The sequence below is a fragment of the Euprymna scolopes genome, chromosome 22 (assembly GCF_053919585.1).
Source record: "Euprymna scolopes isolate OS-2025 chromosome 22, ASM5391958v1, whole genome shotgun sequence".
Lineage (NCBI taxonomy): Eukaryota > Metazoa > Mollusca > Cephalopoda > Sepiida > Sepiolidae > Euprymna > Euprymna scolopes.
In genome coordinates, this window is record NC_136503.1 from 546,436 (window position 1) to 567,211 (window position 20,776).

A 20,776-nucleotide genomic window follows, 5' to 3' on the forward strand; every position below is an offset into this window, starting at 1 on the left:
CTTCAGGTGAGCATAGAAACACCACCAACAGAACCAGACGAGGGAATGATGGGACATACCGATGACAATAGTAATGAGAGCGATGGACACAAGGAAGTAATGCCTCATCGAAATACTTGACAGAGACGAATGCTGCCCACCCCCCGTGATTGCGAAATCCTGCGAGAAGGGATGATGGAGCACACCGAGGAGATGACGCCTCCGATTCTTCGGAGAAGTACCCGACAAAGACGGATACTGCCCCCCTGCCCTGATTGTGAGACACCGCCTATGGAACCACGAGACGGGATAATGGAACAGACTGGTAGTAATGATGGTGATAATGAAGAAAACAGCAATGAGGAAGTGCTGCCCCCGATTCTTTGAAGGAGTACCTGCCAATGACGATTGCCCGCATGTCCTGTTTGTGATCACGAGATCAGGGGGGAGTGTGGAGAAATGCGTGACTTACCTGGATAGACCACGTACGGGTCGGTCACCGAAAATAAATAAAAAGAAAGAAAAGAAACGGTCAAGACTCTTATTTATAGAGTAGTGATCACGTGAGTTAGAAGAATATGCAAATAGAGGTGAACAATTTTGCGATATAAAAAGCCTGTGTTGTTAAGAGGAGGGGCAGACTGTTAGCAGAAGTCAGTGCTGTCAGACGTGCTTTAGAGTTTTGTTATTATATGTTGTGCTCGATTGTTGGGAGAGAGAAAAGAGAAGAGGAGGAACCAAGAAGACATTCTGCAGGTACTTTGATACAACGGGGGCGCAATTCAACAATCAACCATTTCCTTTGGTTTAAGAACACAAAGGAATCGAGATACTTGACTTTGTGTTGGTTTTACTTGAAGGCACTTTCCCTTTCAGAAGAAGCCAATTCAATCCGCTTAGGGTGAATGCTACTTCATTAATGACATAAAGACCTTTGTGACTTTCTTGATAAATGAATAAGATAAATTTACATAAGATAGTGTCGTCAGTTTTATTTTCAATAATAATTTCTGTTCTTTGGACTTTCTTTATCGTCAGCTTCTTTCATATTATTGCATTTCATCTCAATTAGGTTTGTATTATTTAGAATATTATTACTCAAACTACTCATTTGAGGATTGAACCAACAACTTCAGAAGAGTGTCACTTACAATTGAATTTTACCTATTACTTTATCCGTTATGCTTTGTGAACAATTCAAACATATTTTTGTTGTTTAGATGTACAATCTTACTACTTATTGCCATAGATCACTAATTATTAGGCTTCCTAAAACAGAATTTTATTTTGTGGTAAATGACTGAAACGAGACATATAAGATAAAATAATGTCATTGGTTTTATTTTCAGTTCTTTACATTTTTTCATTCTCTCCATATTACCTTCTTTGTTTGAGACTTCTTTCAAACCCTTCTCCCTAATTTCAATTAAGTATCAAAACCCAAATTTCATTTCCATTATATCTAAAAGAAACATTTAACATGAGTAGTACATTTTTGCAATGGTAATGCATTTTCTAATGTTTATTGATTGCAGTTTTTTTCCAGTTTGACATATGCTGGCCATAAGACATGGTATAGTTCATCAGTTATTTTTCTGCTCAAATATGACAACAGTACTTCAGACATGATCTGAAAGTAGATTTGTAGAGAGACACAATAGCTGTAAGTATGAGAATGTGTATAGGACCATAAAAAGTACTGAGTTTACAATAAGTAGAAAAAGAAATGGATCTAATATGTAGATGTTCATCTAATGTGTAGAACTGATGTGCTTCAGAGTTTATTTCTCAAAAACAGAGCCATCCATAAGGATCTCAGGAAGAAAAGAGACATGCTTACAATAGAAAGACACAAGCTGATTCTTAACAGGATAAAATGAAAAAGAACCCTTTTCTATCCTAATACACAACCGAATTTAGGTCAACTTCTAGATCAGCTGCATATTTCAACAGACCCCAGGGAGATAGATGAGAAGCAGCACCAGAAAATAGAGTGATATCATCAGCATAGATGTTAATCAAGAACACCTCTAAAAAAATAATTTATATAAGGAAGAAACAGAATTGGACATAAAATATAGCTCCGAGAAAAACCATTCTCTTAAAATTAATGAAACTACCATGAACAAAGTTTTTTATCTAGAATTTCAGTTATAGGTAAGATTATCTGCTCTTTTTGACTTCCAGTTTCTGCTCCGCAGATTGGACGAAATAGTGGAAATAGGCAAATGATGTGTTTTTAAAACTTTCTTAATTTAATAAATAAAAAGTAAAACACATTTCTGATAAAACAAAAACAATCAAGTCAATTGCATTAATTTTAGTGATTTTATACGATTTTCAAGTTGCAGGAATCAATCTGCAGTTGGAAACCTTCGTCGCGGTTTGTTTTTCATAAGTAAAACTGTACCAACCACAGAAAAAACTCTTAAAAATAGAAAAACTCCTTACAAAACCATCCTTACTTGTTTATAAGGTTATTAATGTTGAAAAATAACTTTTCAACTAATAAAATCAATAATAAATGAACATTTCCAGAAAATTTTAGTATAATTTTCATTCTTCTTTGTAAAAAGAAAGCATGCCAAAATTGTATATTTTTTACCCAAACCGGACGATTCCTTTTTGCATAAATTGCAAAATATTTTCACTAGGGCTAAAGCTCACACATACGTTTTGAAATCCATGGTTTATGGGTTTCTGGTGCAATATGTGAGATCTAGCCGTTTGCAGAATAATTTACCCTAAAATATTTCATAGTTACAAGAAAAATTTTGAAATATTAAAATATTTCCGCAATTCTTTTTGCAATTATGTGTCTTCAAATAGAAAACATTTGTTGCAATGGATGTTTAATGCATGCTATGTTGTTAGTTTATTTGTTAGTGTTCATAAACTGTAGCATACATACTCATTTCCCAGAAATTGAGAATTGTCCATTGAGAAGTTCCCTATGTCTGTTTGGGATTTCCTTGACTTTCTTGTGTTTAAACTTTCCTTTATATCATTTAAACTTTCTTCACAATATTTTTGTTTGTTTCAGTAATTGTTTTCTAACATCAATATTTACATTTCAGATATATATTGACATGAGATGGAAGAAATCAGCAAAGTGTCCATGATACAAAACATCTTCCAAGTAATCATTGATTACAGGTCGTAGTATCCACAAACAAAATCCCCTAATTATTATGTGTGTATCAGTAAATGTGGAAAAAAATTCAATGTAATCCAAGATGTAATTTAATCGTTTTAAGAGTCAGCACAATAAGAAAGTAAATTCAGCTGTGCTTGAACTTGCTGCTACAAAAGTAAAATTGTTTGATGTTGTTGAGAGTGCAAATGACAACAAAGAAAAGATGAAAGTGTTTTAGTAACATAGGTCCTTGAAATGATGAAAGAAAGAGACAGATAAAAACCTTCTCAATGCTGTCATCCCCACAGCTGATAGGAATTGTGCAGAGTTGGAAGCTGAGGGTCTGTATGCACAAGTAGGCAATAAGGCATATGATGTAAAGAATTCATGAAACCATGAAAGTTTAAGAAGCATGTGTTAGGACTAGATGATATAGATTGTATTCTTTGTGTTAGCAAATAGGCAGACTGGACAAATCCTGAATTATTTCTGATGTATTCCCAATGAGCAGATGTGTTGAGGATACACTGAAATTGTTGGGAAGTCTAGTTGATGATGATGGTGTGGTTCCTTATAAAAGTGGTGACTTTAAGATCAGGCAAGGTGTTACAGCAAAACCAATTTCTGTATCAGACCAGAAAAATATCACCATAATCCATGCCTGCATCAATGGCACTACATGGTTCCTCAAAGTTATGCATCGTTGATACATAGACTACCAACAACAGATTTAGAAGTCAGAGCTATTAAGTGATCCAATTTGTGCCTCCAGAGAAAAAGTCCTTAACAAAATTCCTGGGGAAAATCGTCTCTATCTGGATAAATGTAATTCTGCTGGTGGAAAAAATGAGACATCAACAAATGGCCTTCAAGGAAGACCATTTTTCTCTGAAGAGCTTATTGATATCAAGAATTGACTCCTGTGAAATACTGGGATAATTTATTGGTTTTGCATCGCCAGTTGTCAACAATCCTTAGTATTGTATTTTCATCAAGACAAGTTAACCTTGATAAGATGAAAATTCTTTGCCAAATTAGGAATATGTGTGATCATTTTAAATGGGTGAAACTGAATCATGCTCTTCGTGGAATAATTCAACATTCAGTCGAGTTGATGGCTATGAATGATGGCTATGAATGATGGCTGCAGATTAGGAAACGTCAGAGGAATGTTTGGAGTCCAACAATAAAGACATCCGTAATTATTTGAAATTCCTTTCAAGAAAATCATCACTAATTGAAAAGTTAATTGATGTTATTTGTAGACTGCTTGAACGTTCTGATGCTGGTGTTGTAAAGCAGTCCAATGAATTGCATCCTAATAAGTATTGCACTGAATGTGAAGCAGTCCAATGAATTGCATCCTAATAAGTATTGCACTGAATGTGAAGCAGTCCAATGAATTGCATCCTAATAAGTATTGCACTGAATGTGAAGCAGTCCAATGAATTGCATCCTAATAAGTATTGCACTGAATGTGAAGCAGTCCAATGAATTGCATCCTAATAAGTATTGCACTGAATGTGAAGCAGTCCAATGAATTGCATCCTAATAAGTATTGCACTGAATGTGAAGCAGTCCAATGAATTGCATCCTAATAAGTATTGCACTGAATGTGAAGCAGTCCAATGAATTGCATCCTAATAAGTATTGCACTGAATGTGAAGCAGTCCAATGAATTGCATCCTAATAAGTATTGCACTGAATGTGAAGCAGTCCAATGAATTGCATCCTAATAAGTATTGCACTGAATGTGAAGCAGTCCAATGAATTGCATCCTAATAAGTATTGCACTGAATGTGAAGCAGTCCAATGAATTGCATCCTAATAAGTATTGCACTGAATGTGAAGCAGTCCAATGAATTGCATCCTAATAAGTATTGCACTGAATGTGAAGCAGTCCAATGAATTGCATCCTAATAAGTATTGCACTGAATGTGAAGCAGTCCAATGAATTGCATCCTAATAAGTATTGCACTGAATGTGAAGCAGTCCAATGAATTGCATCCTAATAAGTATTGCACTGAATGTGGTGCAAATGCTCACACTATTAGATCTCATGCAAGGCTTTCCAACTTACCAAAGAAATTTTATGTTTCTCTTGTTGAAGATATCCTACTTGATTGATATGTTGTAATATATATACTATATCGTATTCACATTATCAGATTTACAACAAGCCCTAAACAACTGCCAGTGGATCATTTTTCACTAAGATATGACCAAATAGTTAATTTTCACTTTTTGGGAGTAAAATCCCAATTTAAATTTGTGGACTCTAAACCCCCCAAAATTTGACCGTTTTTAAATATTTTAATATTTCTCTATTCGACTCATCGTTTTGCTTCAAAAAAGCCCTTAACCACTACCTGAGAACTTCTCATTGTCCTTATTTCCACAAACCAGCGATCTGGGCCCACAGTGGTGATGGTGACAAGCAAGTTATGACTCATTCTGATTAATGATTATTTCAAATAAATTGAAAGTCCACACATCCTTTACCATGCTAAGAATGGCTTTCTTGCCTGCTTGACTATGTCTACTTATCAAGCGAAAGGGACAGCAGAATCGAAAATCTAAAAGAGCAGACAATCTTGACGATAATTAAAACTTTCTATTTGTGGAATTTTAAGCAAATTACAGCAAATAATGATTAAGTAAAAGTAACAGCATTGTGCTCTTTTGATTAGTTTTTTGTTTTATTTTTTACACAAGCATCACCACACTATCAAGGCCAAGAGGCCACTCAAGGATAAGGGTTAAAGAGTGTACAGTAGAAATTGGACAATATAGTAATCATTAGTAATGAAAATTTGGTAAATATGTTAACTTATATGGAACGGCTCATCAAGAACTTATTTGCATTACACTTGAAGACAACCATATTGTAGTCAGTCGGAAAGCAGGAAAACGGAAGACAATTCCACAGGCATGCAGTTCTAAGAAAGAAGCTTTGTTCATGGAATCTACGTTTAGGTTTAGGCACAGGTAAAGAGTGGGGGGAATTATTGATAGTGTTTTCAGCTAGACGAGTGTTTCTAGTTAAAGTTTGGCGAGAGGGTACCATAGACTGAAGCTCAGTCGAACACTTTCCATGAAAATAACGATACATCAGAGACAAACTCACAACATCTCTTCTGTGAGATAGAGGTTGCAGGGAAGAGAAAAGGACAGCTCCTATGAGGCTACAAAGTCTATTTTGAACTCTATCAAGGCAGGAAAAGTCCTTTCTAGCAGCACCTGCCCAGATGTGGCAACAGTATTCCATCCTTGGACGTACCTGGCTCTTATATAGATAGAGAATTGCATCAGCAGTGAGATATCTACTGGATCGATAGAAGGATCCCACAATTTTTCCAGCGGCCTTGGCAACAGATTTGATGTACGTGTTCCATTTAAGATCAGAAGTAATGGTCAAGCCCAGAAGCTTGTCAAAACTTGAGGCCTCCTGAAGATAAGTGCCATTCATTTCAATTGATGCCAGATGTGGATTAGAATGTTGATGATTTAAAGAGAGAAGCTTGGTTTTAGATGCATTAAAAGTAACCAGCCACTCCTTTCCCCATTGTACCAGGTGCTCAAGATCAGAGGAGAGAGAATCAGAGAGAACTTGGTCGTTTACTGTCTTAGATGTGCTACCATAGATGGTAGTGTCATCAGCATAAATCTCTACAAATGATGTAAGGATGTGATCTGGAAGATCATTAATGTAGATCAGGAAAAGAGTTGGGCCCAGGATGGAACCCTGAGGGACACCAGCATTAATACTGTGAGCTTCTGATTTTTGCCCATCAACTACTACTCTTATGAACCTATCAGAAAGAAATAATTTAATAATTGAGAAGACATTTCCAGCTATACCATAGCTAGAGATCTTGTGAAGTAAACCTTTATGCCATACCCTATCAAAGGCCTTAGATATGTCAAGAGCAATTGTTGAGTAAAGGTTGGAAATGCAAAAGCCAAATATGGCTGGTGGAATGAGAGCATGCTACTCCCATAGATTAAATTAAGCATACTGTTCAAAATTTTGTGCACATTCTCCGTTTCTGACAGAAAGCTTCCGGAGTTTGACATAATAGACCTGATGATGGTAGAAGGTTACATTGAGGAAAATGTTTTGAAAATAACACTGAAGATGAAAACAGTAGTTTTAAAAATCCAAATAATATGAATAATCACACCTCATCTGTAAAATTCAGAAACATTACATCACCTTCTACAAAAATAAGTTTTCTATTTTCTGTCTTGGCTATATTCATTTATGAGTATTCTTTAAGGTCAATTTAGAATTATAATCTAAACTCCTATGCATATTCTCATGACTTTTTAAGCTGGATTCTGCCTGACTGCATCACCACATATTTAACAAGAATAAGATTTTTTATTTTCTGTATTGTTATATTCATCTGTCATAATGATCAAAAGTAAAGCCCTTAGACTTTTTGGCCATGTCAAAGGATCAATCATTGGCCTGTCCATGTTATGAGGAAAGCTACGGCGAAGATTTTGATTGGAAATCTCTCAACAGTTGGTGTCCATCAACCAATTTTCCCTGGATCAAAAAGAATAGGGAAAACTAAGTAACATGAATTCATAATCCGCATCAAATGGAAGATGATAATCAAGATAATATATTCATTTACAAGTGTTGTTTTAAGTATTAACATTGTTTGATTTAAAATGTAGTTTTTTTCTTTGGTATAATTTTTATATGGCTTTTTAAGCGTGAACTTCACCAGAAAACTTTTTTTTTTCTCGTGCATGCGTTCGTGCATGTCGCGATAAAACGGAACTGCTCGCGAACGACAACGCACAAATGCTACATGTGTATGGCTTCTCGCCAGAATGTATCCGCGCATGTGTTGTTAAACTCGATCGTTGCGAAAACGATGCCGAACACACGTCACAAGAATATGGCTTCTCTCCTGTGTGAGTTCGTATATGTCGGGACAAAATCGAACTGCTTGAAAACGATGATTCGCACACTTGACATGAATATGGTCGTTCACCAGAATGCGTTCGGGCATGGTTCCGTAAATGCGACCGCTCAGAAAATCCAAACCCACAAATGTCACATGCATAAGGTTTTTGGCCTGTGTGTGTTTGCGTGTGTTTTTGTAAATGTGAACGGCTAGCAAACGCCGATGCACACACATCACAAGAAAAAGGTTTTTCTCCACTGTGTGTTCGAACATGTGATCGGAAGTTCGAACGATCAGAAAAAGCTGCATCACATATTGTGCATAAATAAGGCTTTTCACCAGTATGTGTTCGGATGTGTGTTTTTAGATTAAAATTTTTTGTAAATGAAACTCCACATATGTAGCAAGAATAACGTTTTGTTGCCATGTGTTCTTTTTAGTTATAATAGTTCCTCTACAAATACAAATTAACAGTTTTTTCTTTTTTCCTTGAAACTTTTTGTCATTGATCTTCACAAGAATAAAATTTTATTTTGGTGAATTTTCTTTTTAATCTGAAACTGTTTCCATTTGTTTTCTCCATTGAGAAGTTTGTAAAAATGCTGATGCACTCACTTTTTTCACTCTAAATCCTGTGAATAAAGAAGAATTATTATTAAATCGCACAAAAACATTTTTAACTTGTTAACACACTTTTTTCTATAGAAAAAAATCAACAAAAAGTAAAAAATGTGAAAATAAAAGTTCACAAAATTAGAAATTGTCAAAAAGAAAAAACTTAAATTTATAAACGTTTTTAATATATGACTTTTCCTTTTTAATTCGGACTTTTATCACAAGTATAAAATTTTACTTTGGTTAATTTTCTTTTAATCAAAATCAAGCAATTTATTTCAATATGTTTTCTACAATGAAAACTTTGAAAAAAATGCTAATCAATATATTTTGAAAATTAAAACTTTTAATCTATAAACGTTAATCAGTCATGTTTTTTTAACTGACTGGTATCTGTGAATAAATAATAATTAATAAACCTTAATATATATATATATATATATATATATATATATTACATATACAAAGAAAATTATTTTACACACACAGAACAGTAACACTAGGGAATGTATAATTGAAAATAAATGTTGATAAAATAAGATGGAAAAAGTGAAATAGTTAAACGTTTTTAAGATATATAAATATTTTTTTCTATCAGTATATAAAGACTTTATTTTAGAAAAAAAATTACTATTTAAGACCAAGAATATTTTAGTTAAAATGATAAACGTTTTTAAATGTATATAAGTTAATATGATTTTTTAGATAAAGCTTCACATGTGTAGCAAAAGTAAGGTTTTCTTTTTCATCAAGACTAAACAATCCAGTTCCATTTGTTTTCTTTAATGAGAACTTTGTAAAAATGCTCTCACTTTTTGTTAAATGTTTTTGAATCCTAATGGGGGGTATGACACCAATGATTTCAACGATTGTTTTTATAATCAAGTTATAATAAGCAACCAATGAAAAGCTTCCAAAGTTACTATAAAATTGTCAAATTTTGGATTCAATCAGTTCGCTGTTGTCTACGTCACGAACCTGCATTTGATTTTTCGCCATGATCTTGGTTACTGGCAATTACTTCAATCTCAGGATCGGAACTGCACTGCTTCTTCACTACCATCTTTGTTCAACATAATGTCTCAACATTTAACAGGTTATGCGCCTAGCCATCATCTTTTCTTTGACGGTTTGGAATCTAAATTCGAATTGTGGCAGGTAAAATTTCTGGGATATCTAAGGATTCGGAAATTACACAAAGTGATACAATTTCCAACAGAGAATCCTAATGACCCCAAATTTCTGGAAAAGAATGCAACTGGTTTTCAGAACTGATTCAATGCTTAGACGATAGAAGTCTATCTCTGATTATAAGAGATGCCTTGGATGATGGACTGAAAGCATTCAACATATTAAGAGAGCATTATTTATCAAAAGGAAAACCGAAAATTATATCACTATATACAGAACAAACGTCTCTAAAACTTAACAAGGATGTAAAGGAGCAGAAACAACCACTAATACCTTAAAACTCTTAGGTGAAATAATAAGCGATAGCCTGTTGATATCAATGACCCTCAAGGGACTTCGAGCCGATTTTAAACCATTTACAACTGTTATAACGTAAAAAGACAAACCCATAAATTTCAGTGAATTTAAAGTGACATTGTGCATTTACAAAGAGACAAATCGGGTGCTCATGGACAAAAAAGACTCCAGCAATATCATGAAGTTCAAAAATGCTTCTCAAAAACAGACACCACCAAATTACGCATCTCACTGCAATGTTTTCCCCAAAAGTAATTTTCCCAAGAAAAAGAATAAAATTATCTGCTATAATTGTGGACGACCCAACTACAAGTTTGTCGATATAAAAGCTCCAAAATGGACTCCGTAAAAAACGTTGAGAACTTTGAGGAAGAACATACATTTCTATTCACATGTAACTTTGACAATACCACAAGCAGTAAAAATCTCCTTGTAGACTGAGGTGCTACAGTGCACGGTATCACTAAGGAATTTGATTTTATTAATTTTGATTCAAACTTTAACATTTAAGCAAGACATTTTCTGCCATTAAACAAATATATATAAAGTTTGCCCAAACCAAGTCAAAATTGATATACCCTAATGGAACTGTATTTAACATTAAAGAAAATGGCTGACTATATTATTTAAAAAGTATGGTTCCCTCAAAAACTGCCTGTCATGACTTGGAAACTGGGCATAAAATTCTGGGACACTGCAATACAGCTGATATTAAAAAATTACCAAATGTAGTCGAAGGCATGAAAATAATACCTTCAGACGATCTCCCAAATTGTGATGTTTGTGCACAGGGGAAAATGACAAAATATATAAGCAAAACACCAGACAAAAAGGCCACAAAAATTCTCTCACGTGTGCACTCTGACTTGGCAGGTCCAATCAACCCAATGGGGAGAAATAATCTAAGGTACATTTTGAACTTTATTGACGATTTTTTTCGGTTTAATTATAGTTTATTTTCTAAAATAAAATCTGACAAAATCTGACACTATCCTCGCCACTAAGAAATATTTAGCTTATATTGCCCTGTACAGCTCTGTAAAATGTATTCGCTCAGACAGTGAGACTGAATTTACTAGTAAAGATTTTGAACTTCTATTAATTAACCGTCATAAAAAACACAAGAAATCTGTACCATATTTCTTCTTTCAAAATGGCTGAAATAGCATGGTGAACCTTTTTTGAGATGGCAAGATGTCTACTTATTGAATCAAAATTAAAGTATAGGTTATGGACATACGCTTTAATGGCAGCAGCATATATCAGAAATAGATCGCTCAATAGAAGATTAGGCAAAACACCGTATGAAACGTTTAGTGGTGTAAAACCCAAAATGAATCGAATGCATATATTTGGTTCAGATTGTTTTGCATTTATTGAAAATACCAGTAAAGTAAATATTAAAAGCGAAAAAGGTATTTTCGTAGGTTATGATAAAAACAATTCAGCATATTTAATCTACTTTCCAGACCAAAATGCCATAAAAAGAGTTAGATGTGTAAAATTCAATGATACATTAAATTTAAAAAATGGCGATCCAGTGGATGAAAAACGTGAGGAAATATTACCTAGTATCTTAATTGATCACAATGAAAATATTAATAATGACGACAATTGTAGTAGAACCACTGACGTAAATATTAACCAGACACGTTGATACCCGATAAGGGAGCGAAAAAGGCCAGACTTCTTACAAATTGAAAAGATACAAGATTACGCAGTGGATTACTGCTACTCTTTATCTGAAAATAACACATATGAAATAGTGGCAAAGCCAAAAAGATAAGAATATAATTTCTTCATGTTGGGTTTTTTTCCAAAATAAAAATCACAGCCTCTGGCAGTGAAACTTTTAAAGCAAGATTTGCTGCAAAAGGTTTTTCACAAATTTCTGGAGTAGAATATTTTGCAACATTTTCACCAACAACAAATTTAACGACAATTAGAATTTTATTACAATTTGCTACTCAATACAATTTAAAAATACATCAAATGGATGTAAAAATGCTTATTTAAATGCTCTGATTGACTGTGAAATCTATATTTACCCTCCAGAGCCATTTAAAATGAAAAATAAAAATTTTGTGTGGAAACTGAATAAATCGTTATATGGACTAAAACAAAGTGCTCACAATTGGAATTTAACACTCCATGATTATTTAATAGAACAAGAATTCAAGCAGTGTCCTGTAGATGCTTGCATGTATACCAAAAATATAGGAAATAAATTGTTGATTTTGGTTTTTTTTGGTTGACGATATATTACTCGCCTCAAATTGTGACAACATTTTAAAAGATGTTGTAAATAAATTAAATAAAAAATTTAAAATGGCCGATCTTAGACAATTGTCGTGGTTCCTGAGTATAAAATTTAATTTTGAAAATGAAACTAATGAACCAATCACGGTACATTGAAAAAATTCTGCTCAAGTTCGGAATGCAAGATTGCAAACTGAGTACAAATCCTGAGAATATAGAGACTGAAACAAAATTAATAGATGAGCGATTATACAGAGAAATCAGTGGAAGCCTCATCTATTTGATGACTGCAACTAGGCTTGATATATGTAATACTGTAAAAAGCTATCTTAAAACTTATTGAGACCGGCAATTAAAGACCTTAATCGTGCAAAACAAATCCTTTGTTATCTATTTTTTATTAATTTTTTTTAATGGAGAGTAGAGAATGCATTGTGGATGCATTATCAGCAGCTCCCGTTACTCTCGCTTCTCTTTATTTGTCCCTCAGTCTTCATTTTTAATGAGTGATTTTTCTGACAAAGGGAGAAGAAAAAGCAGTATTCTAGGTTGACAGTATTTTACGCGAAAAACCGCCAGCGATGTCGAAAATTTTCTGTTTCTATGTTTATCCTTGTAGCCATGTCACTAGTAAGGGTGCTAGAGGTAAATGTTTTATCGGGCTGCCATTATCCGGCTGATAGTCAGGGACCCGAACCTTGAATTAACCAGAAAAGTGGCTGTCTTACAGCAGGTACAAAGTACTGGGGCCGCTGTATTGCCATTTAGTGAATGGATTCTGGACCATGCAGTAGCTTCTGGTGGGGCCTCTCGATGCCATATTAGTGGGTAATTGTTACAGCTTTACCTTATCATGTGCTACAAAAAAAAAAACAACAATTCTTTGTTTCTTTTGCTCTCTTACTTTCCCTCTCTCTCCTGCTCTAAGCAAGTCTGTCGACCTGTTCCACAAATCCCAAAACTCCATCATGAAAAGTTTCAAGAAAAACTACATGATTAAACCCGGATCTCCAACTTCCAATGTAGACCCCCATTACCATGTCTCCTTTTCCAACATCGGGGATCTACGTTTTAACGTTCCAGAGGTTGAAATACAATTACAGGAGACTAAACAAGACCTATTATTCCTAAGCGAAACTGGCATTGGACAGACTATTCCCCTAGATGAGTTTGTAATTAAAGGATACTCTAACTTAACTTCCAAATCTGATCCTCAAGATCGCGATGGGCATGGAATATGTGCCTATATAAAAGATGGCTTTCCATATGGTAGGGACATCTCCAGAAAAGATGCTAACTTACCCTATATGTGCTTTCGGGTTGCACTTGTTCACACTACTGCATTTATATTTACTCTCTATGGTTCCCACAACAGTGGAGTTATTATTTTAAAAGCATATCTGAGAAAATTGACCATGTCCTATCTGCTTATCCTTTAGCTAACATTCATGTATGTGGAGACTTCAATGTTCAATGTGAAATCTCATCAGTTTACCCTGTATTTAAGAATTCAGGTGATCGGTCATCTCTCTCTCAGTACAGGCCAATAAGTTTCCTGTGCGTCATGAGTAAGTTGCTGGAATCTGTGTTAAATAGAGAAGTAATCAACCATCTCAGCAAAAATAACCTTCTTAGTAACACACAAGATGGTTTCTGTTCTGCTAGATCTACAGCAGATGTGCTTACAGTTATATCTCATAGGATTAGCGAATCTCTCGATGGAGGCTACCTTTCTAGGGCAATTGCTCTTGACATATCAAAAGCCTTTGATAGGGTATGGCATAAAGGTTTACTTCACAAGATCTCCAGCTATGGTATAACTGGAAATGTCTTCTCAATTATCAAATCATTTCTCTCTTATAGGTTCATAAGAGTAGTAGTTGATGGGCAAAAATCAGAAGATAACAGTATTAATGGTGGAGTCCCTCAGGGTTCCATCTTGAGCCCAACTCTCTTCCTGATTTACATTAATGATCTTCCAAATCACATCTTTATCATTTGTAGACATTTATGCTGATGACACTACCATTTATGGTAGCACATCTAAGACCGTAAATGACCAAGTTCTCTCTGATGCTCTCTCCTCTGATCTTGAGCTACAATGGGGAAAGGAGTGGCTGGTTACTTTTAATGCATCTAAAACCAAGCTTCTATGTTTACATCATCAATGCTCTGATCTCCATATGACATCAATTGAAATGAATGGCTCTCGTCTTGAGAAGGCCTCATGTTTTGACAAGCTTCTGGGCTTGACCTTTATTCCTGATCTTAAATGGAACACGTACATCAAATCTGTTGCCAAACCTGCTGAAAAAATTGTGGAATCCTTCTATTGATCCAGTAAATATCTCATTGCTGATGCAATTCTCTATCTATATAAGAGCTAAGTTTGTCCAAGGATGGAGTACTGTTGCCACATCTGGGCAGAATCTGCTAGAAAGGACTTATCCTGCCTTGACAAAGTACAAAATAGACTTTGTAGCCTCATAGGAGATGTCCCTTTTTCTTCTTTGCAATCTCTATCTCATAGAAGAGATGTAGCGAGTTTGTCTTTACTTTATCGTAATTTTCATGGTAAGTGCTTCACTGAGCTTCAAACTATGGTCCCCCTCCCTAACAATCTTTAACAAGAAACACTCGTCTAGCTGAAAACACTATCAATGATCCCCCCACTCTTTATCTGTGCCTAAACCTAAACTATGATTCATCAAAGGTCGAAGCATATTGATATCAGATATCATTTCATAAGGGATGAAATAAGTAAAAAAATCTATTACTCTTAGTCATGTAACGTCTGAGAATAATATAGCCAACACTTTCACTTAACCTATAAAAAGGATAAAATTAAACCATTTTACAGCCGGACTTTTTGGAATCTAATTATGAATAAATCTCTTTTCAGAAACCCAAAAAGAGAAGCATAAATGTCAAAATCACACACACACACACACACACACACACACACACACACACACACAAAAAAAATTAAAAAATAATAGATTGTAAATTGTTTCAGGCACGACGTTAAACTGCGACCATTTTTATCTTACTAACCAAATTAACCAACTAATACCTAACAGAATGTTTCAGTTTTTGTTAAAAAAAATGTATATTTGTATGTGTTTGTGCATATATATTAATATGTATTTGAATAGGATTATATTTGTATGTATATATATATATTTGAAAAGTGTTTATTTTTATATGTATCAAAAAAAAAAAACGTAATGTGATTTACAAAAAAAAATGGCTTCTTTTTGCACACATACCAATATATTAATAATTCTTTTTGACCAATGAGAATAAAGACAAAGTACCCAAAACAAAAAAACAAACAAAAATATTCTTATTGTATTTGTTCATTTATTTGTTTATTTTTATTTTATTTATTTTCCTCTTCTTAAGTCAAACCAAATTGAACCCGAAAGGATTTTTCCATTATATAAAAAAGTTTTTAAAAAAGTTAAAAGTATTAAATGTTTTTGACTCCTAAATGGGGAGTAGATATTTATTTGCTGTCCAACGCAGCAAAATGTGGGACAAGGCCAGAAGGTGGAGAGTAGGCAAGCTCCCCTAAAGATGGGGCACTCTTGCCTCAACAAAAATTGCCTAGGCACCCCTCTGTCTGCATTCCCCAATAGGGGCGCCTCAGGCGACAAGCAATAAACTCGCACCACCCAAAAGCCGGGTGGCAAGGCCTGGGAGAGTGGTCCTCCTAGGTGATACCCAAGCGGTGTACCTCAGTCTGACAGGTGCTTTTGATGATCGTTTTTATAACCACAAGTTATAATAACCAACCAATGAAAAGCTTCTAAAGTTACTATAAAACTTGTCAAATTTTAAATTCAATCAGTTCGCCATTGTCTAGGTCATGAACCTGCATTTGATTCTTTGCTGACATCTTTGTTATTGGCAATTACTTAACACTCAGGATTGGAACTGCATTTGATTCTTCGCCACCATCTTTGTTCAACATAATGTCTCAACACTTCAGTAGAATTATCAAATAATGATCATAGAATATAATGAACCTATTATTTTTATTTAAATCCTAGTGGAAACGTATTATTTTTTTAAACCAAAAAATACCTTTACTAAAGTTATGGTTTTCAGTAGTAAAACAATGCATGAATTTATTTTGTCTTTTTCATGAAATTAAAGCGTTGTAAATTATAAAATTTTTTGAAATTCTTTAATTTTCATAGGAACATAAGGGGAAAAAAGCTTGTAAAGTCTGTATTAACAAAATTTATATAACTCGAAGAAAAATTAATTTCTCCAACTACCGATATTATCATTTAATTAAGCATTGTTTATTTAATATTTTCACAAAAAAAAATTATAATCGCAAACAGTATTTCTACTTTTTTTATAGTTACATTTTTAACGTAATCTTTATATGTAGGATTCTAATATTTTCATTGCACGCATGAATGTATAATCATCAATGTACGATAATTTTCATATAATCTTGGAAAAAAAAGTAAAAAAATTAAATTGAAACACAGCAACATACAAAAATAATTAAATTAAAAAAATGGTAAAAATTATACGAACATTCCATGTTGGTAAGTACAGATGCACAGTCTTGAAGAAAAAAGTTTTGCCCAATTACCTCCTCACTCCAACTACCCAACGTCATTTTCAGATACGTCTGTTTGTGTCAGTCAACTCTAAATTTCATGTAGCCATTCCGATAAATTAAAACATAAGTTTGTATTTTTTTAAGTGTGTAATTTTTTCAATAATTTTAAATTGTTACTTTCCGCTTTGAATTCTCTATAAATATCAATAAATAATGGTGTTAACTTTTTTCAATGAATAAATTATCAGTATAATTAATGAATTTAATTAAAATTTATGCAGTTTGTCTTTCAAGTTTAAATTCTATTAATAATTGAACTTTTTAAAATGAATAAACTGTCATTGTAACTTAATGAATTTAATTGACCTTTTTACACTTGAAATAAATTATGTTTTTTATGTGCCTCCATACTCTTTGAATTTTGCCGCCATGATTTTTTTTTGACACAATCAACAAACTTTGTTGCTACCACTGTCCAATTTTTGGCTAATTATTACCTTTTTTAGCAAAAGTTAAGTACATTTATTGTATTAATTCATTATCTTAAGACTTTTCATATGGAAATAATGCCAGAAAACTTATATTTCTCTTACTAGATAAATGTAAACACGATCCTTGTCATAATGAATTTTTAAGTGAAATGTACGGGTTTTCAGATTTGAGATAAAATTATTCCATGTATTTTTATTTCACACGCTAGTTTTTCTTTGGGAAATTCTTTCAAACATAATCAAAAAGTAAGCAAAATTTAAAAAAAATATTATAAGCCGACGTTCAAAACCATGTCCCCTACCCAGTCAGCTATTAATTCTGCACGTTTTGCTTCTGTAATTGTTACAATTTACGATGCTTTATTTTCATAAAAACGTAAAAATAAATTCATTCATTTTTTTTTTTACTACTGAAAACAACAACTTTACTAAAGGTGTGTTTGCTTAAACAAAATAATACTTTTCCACTAAGATTCCATAAAAATAATTGGTTCATTATATTCCGTGATCATTATTTGATAAATACTGTGGTAATTTTTACTTACCGGAACTCGATGTGGAGGGGTGAAGCAATGGATATTCTGTGTGGCACTTGTTCAAGCAAGAGGTTTGAAAGTGTTTGGTCGACTGCTTTTATAATAGTGTTTGGGTTTTTTTTTCCACTCACGTGGATCGGACTTAACATTTGCATAGAATCGACGTGGGTATAAAAACACCCTCTATCGGCGATATTTGTTGGTTGGTCTTTTTGTTTTAGTCCAGCAGCCTGTTTCATGGTTACTGTTACTGTGGAAACTTTCTTCACTGAAAGGTAGAGGCTAACAAGGATTTTGCAACAATGGTTTGTTGCGACCTGTGATAGGTGTGTCAGAAATTTTGTGAAAAATACTGAATAATTCCACCCCGTCTTTCTAAGCTTATAACTCCTCGAAAAATGTAATTCAAGCCCTAATTTTTTTTCAATTAAAGTAGCAAGGACCAAGGTTTCATTAAAAAAAAACAAAAAAACGTGTTTTTTTTTTAAAAAGGTTTTAAACTTCGGACTTTACAAGTAAATTTCTAAAAAAAACACTACTTTTTTTGTTTTAAATTTGAATATATTATTTATTGACCTTTTCTCTTCAATTTGTGATATATAACACTTTGGTGAGTAAATTAATTATTTACTTTTTAATAGACATTTCAAAATGGGAGGCGTGAATTATTCGACCCCCTATCTTTCCAAGCTTATAACTAATCGAAAAATGTAAGTCAAGCCCTAATTTTTTTTCAATTAAAGGAGCAAGGACCAAGGTTTCATTAAAAAAAAAGAAAAAACAAACAACGTGGTTTAAAAAAAAAGGTTTTAAACTTCGAACTTTACAGGTAAATTTCTAAAAAACACTACTTTTTTTGTTTTAAATTTGAATATATTATCTATTGACGCTTTCTCTTCAATTTGTGATATATAAAACTTTGGTGAGTAAATTAATTATTTACTTTTTAATAGACACTTGAAAATGGGGAGAGCGTGAATTAAAAAAAAAAAAAGGTTTGTCTAAAATATTATATTCGGTTTATTGGAAAGGGCATAAAATTTCACATTGACCCTGAAAATACCGTAAAAATAGAATCAATAGAAAAATTTTGATAGATTTTTAAAGTTTAAAAATTGAAAAATATTGAGTTCGTAAAATTCATTAGTTTTTTAAAAAAATAAAATAAAATATTTCTATTACTTTTAAAACAACTTTAATAGTTTATTTTGGAAGTATAATCAATAAAGAAAATAAACAACTCACTTTTAAAAGAGAAATTACGAGTTTTTTTTATATTTTATTCGCAGTTTCGTGTTAGGGGTGTCAAAAATTCCTACAAAAATTCTGATACACCTAGACCTGTGACTAGGTAAAAATTGTAGAACCTTGTCGGTCTGGTAATAAGGGTAACGATTCAATTTCCTTCAGCTCCAATCACCACCAAAATTCAGTTCACTCCATCATTCTTATAATCCAGTTAGCCAATCAAATAAGTTAAACGTAACAACTACCAATATAAAAAGAGTCGTCACCCACACAAAATATTTCTGCTGTCACTCTTCCTGAGAGTAGAGTCGCAGGTAAGTGCTTCAAGTTTTCTCAACGATCTGTCGTTGTAAGCAACGAGGCAATTCGTTGCAACTCCTGTTGACTAAGAAAAGGCGTGAAGGGTTCACCACGCAAGGTAAGAGTTTCATTGTTTTTTCCTTCTACGTCGAGTTCTGGTTTAACCCGTTGAGTTGCAGAAATGCCTCCCCCCTCCCCCTTTTAGTCGGTTAAAATCCGACAATACTGAAAATTTCATTAAAATCGATTTATTTCCTTATTTTTGATGAATTTTTAAGTTAAGGGAGGGGTCAAAATGTTTATACATTTTGAGCATCATCGGTCATTCAATGACTCATTCATTCATTTACACATACCTAATATATATATATATATATATATATATATATATATATATATATATATATATATATCCGGAAAATGATTTTTCAAAATTTACAAATCTAAGAAAAAAAATCTATGGCAAATTGACGGTTTTATTGTTTTAATACTTATTCTTTACATGTATGGTCATACGTACTTAAATAACGGGCGCCAATGTTTTGTTTATAATACGAGTGTACATATATTACATTATGATACGACTATTAGAGTGTTTTAAGAGAGATTTTAAAAAAATTTCAAGCAAGTTATTATTTTCAAAACGAAACACACTTAAAATACAAAAGAAAATGTTATAATTCATTTCAAAAATGTCTAATTGATAAAAATGTGCTTTTATCTTGAATCGTAAAATCGATGTGCCCCCCCCCTTTATTCGTAAATATTTGAAAATAAGGCGACGTGGATTTGACCATAGAATTGGGTTTTATTTAAGTTGTGCATGTTTTTCATGATTCTGATCGAGTGTATATATTTATATTTACTTACCTTCGAACAAAGCAAATTTATGATTTTGAGTTGACAAATTGACAAGTCGAGGTCAATTCAAGATGGCGCTGTTGTTTTTTGCGTAAATAATTCGAAAATAAAAGCTGTTCCATTTATTTAAACATAAAATCCATAAAAAGTCAAATATTTAATATTGAATAATAATTTTACTTTAAAATCCGAATAAAAATCGACATTGTGAAATGTCTTTATTTTCTTTTTCCATTTTCTGCGAACCTGCATTTCCGGTCGCCATCTTAAATTTGATTTTAAACTCGTTTTAACTCAACAATAGCGTAAAATATTTGGTTAAAATCTATAAATGGTCCACAAATAATCGTTTT

General features: G+C 33.1%; 1 long non-coding RNA gene across 1 annotated transcript; it reads right to left on the bottom strand.

Annotated features, from left to right (window-relative positions):
- Nucleotides 1–1,299: 1,299 nt before the first annotated feature.
- On the bottom strand, nt 1,300–20,531 carry LOC145243838 (uncharacterized). Its single transcript, XR_013862949.1, has 2 exons — nt 20,433–20,531; nt 1,300–8,672 (listed from the first exon to the last, which is right to left on the bottom strand). It is a non-coding gene; the product is annotated as an uncharacterized LOC145243838 (long non-coding RNA).
- Nucleotides 20,532–20,776: the final 245 nt, after the last annotated feature.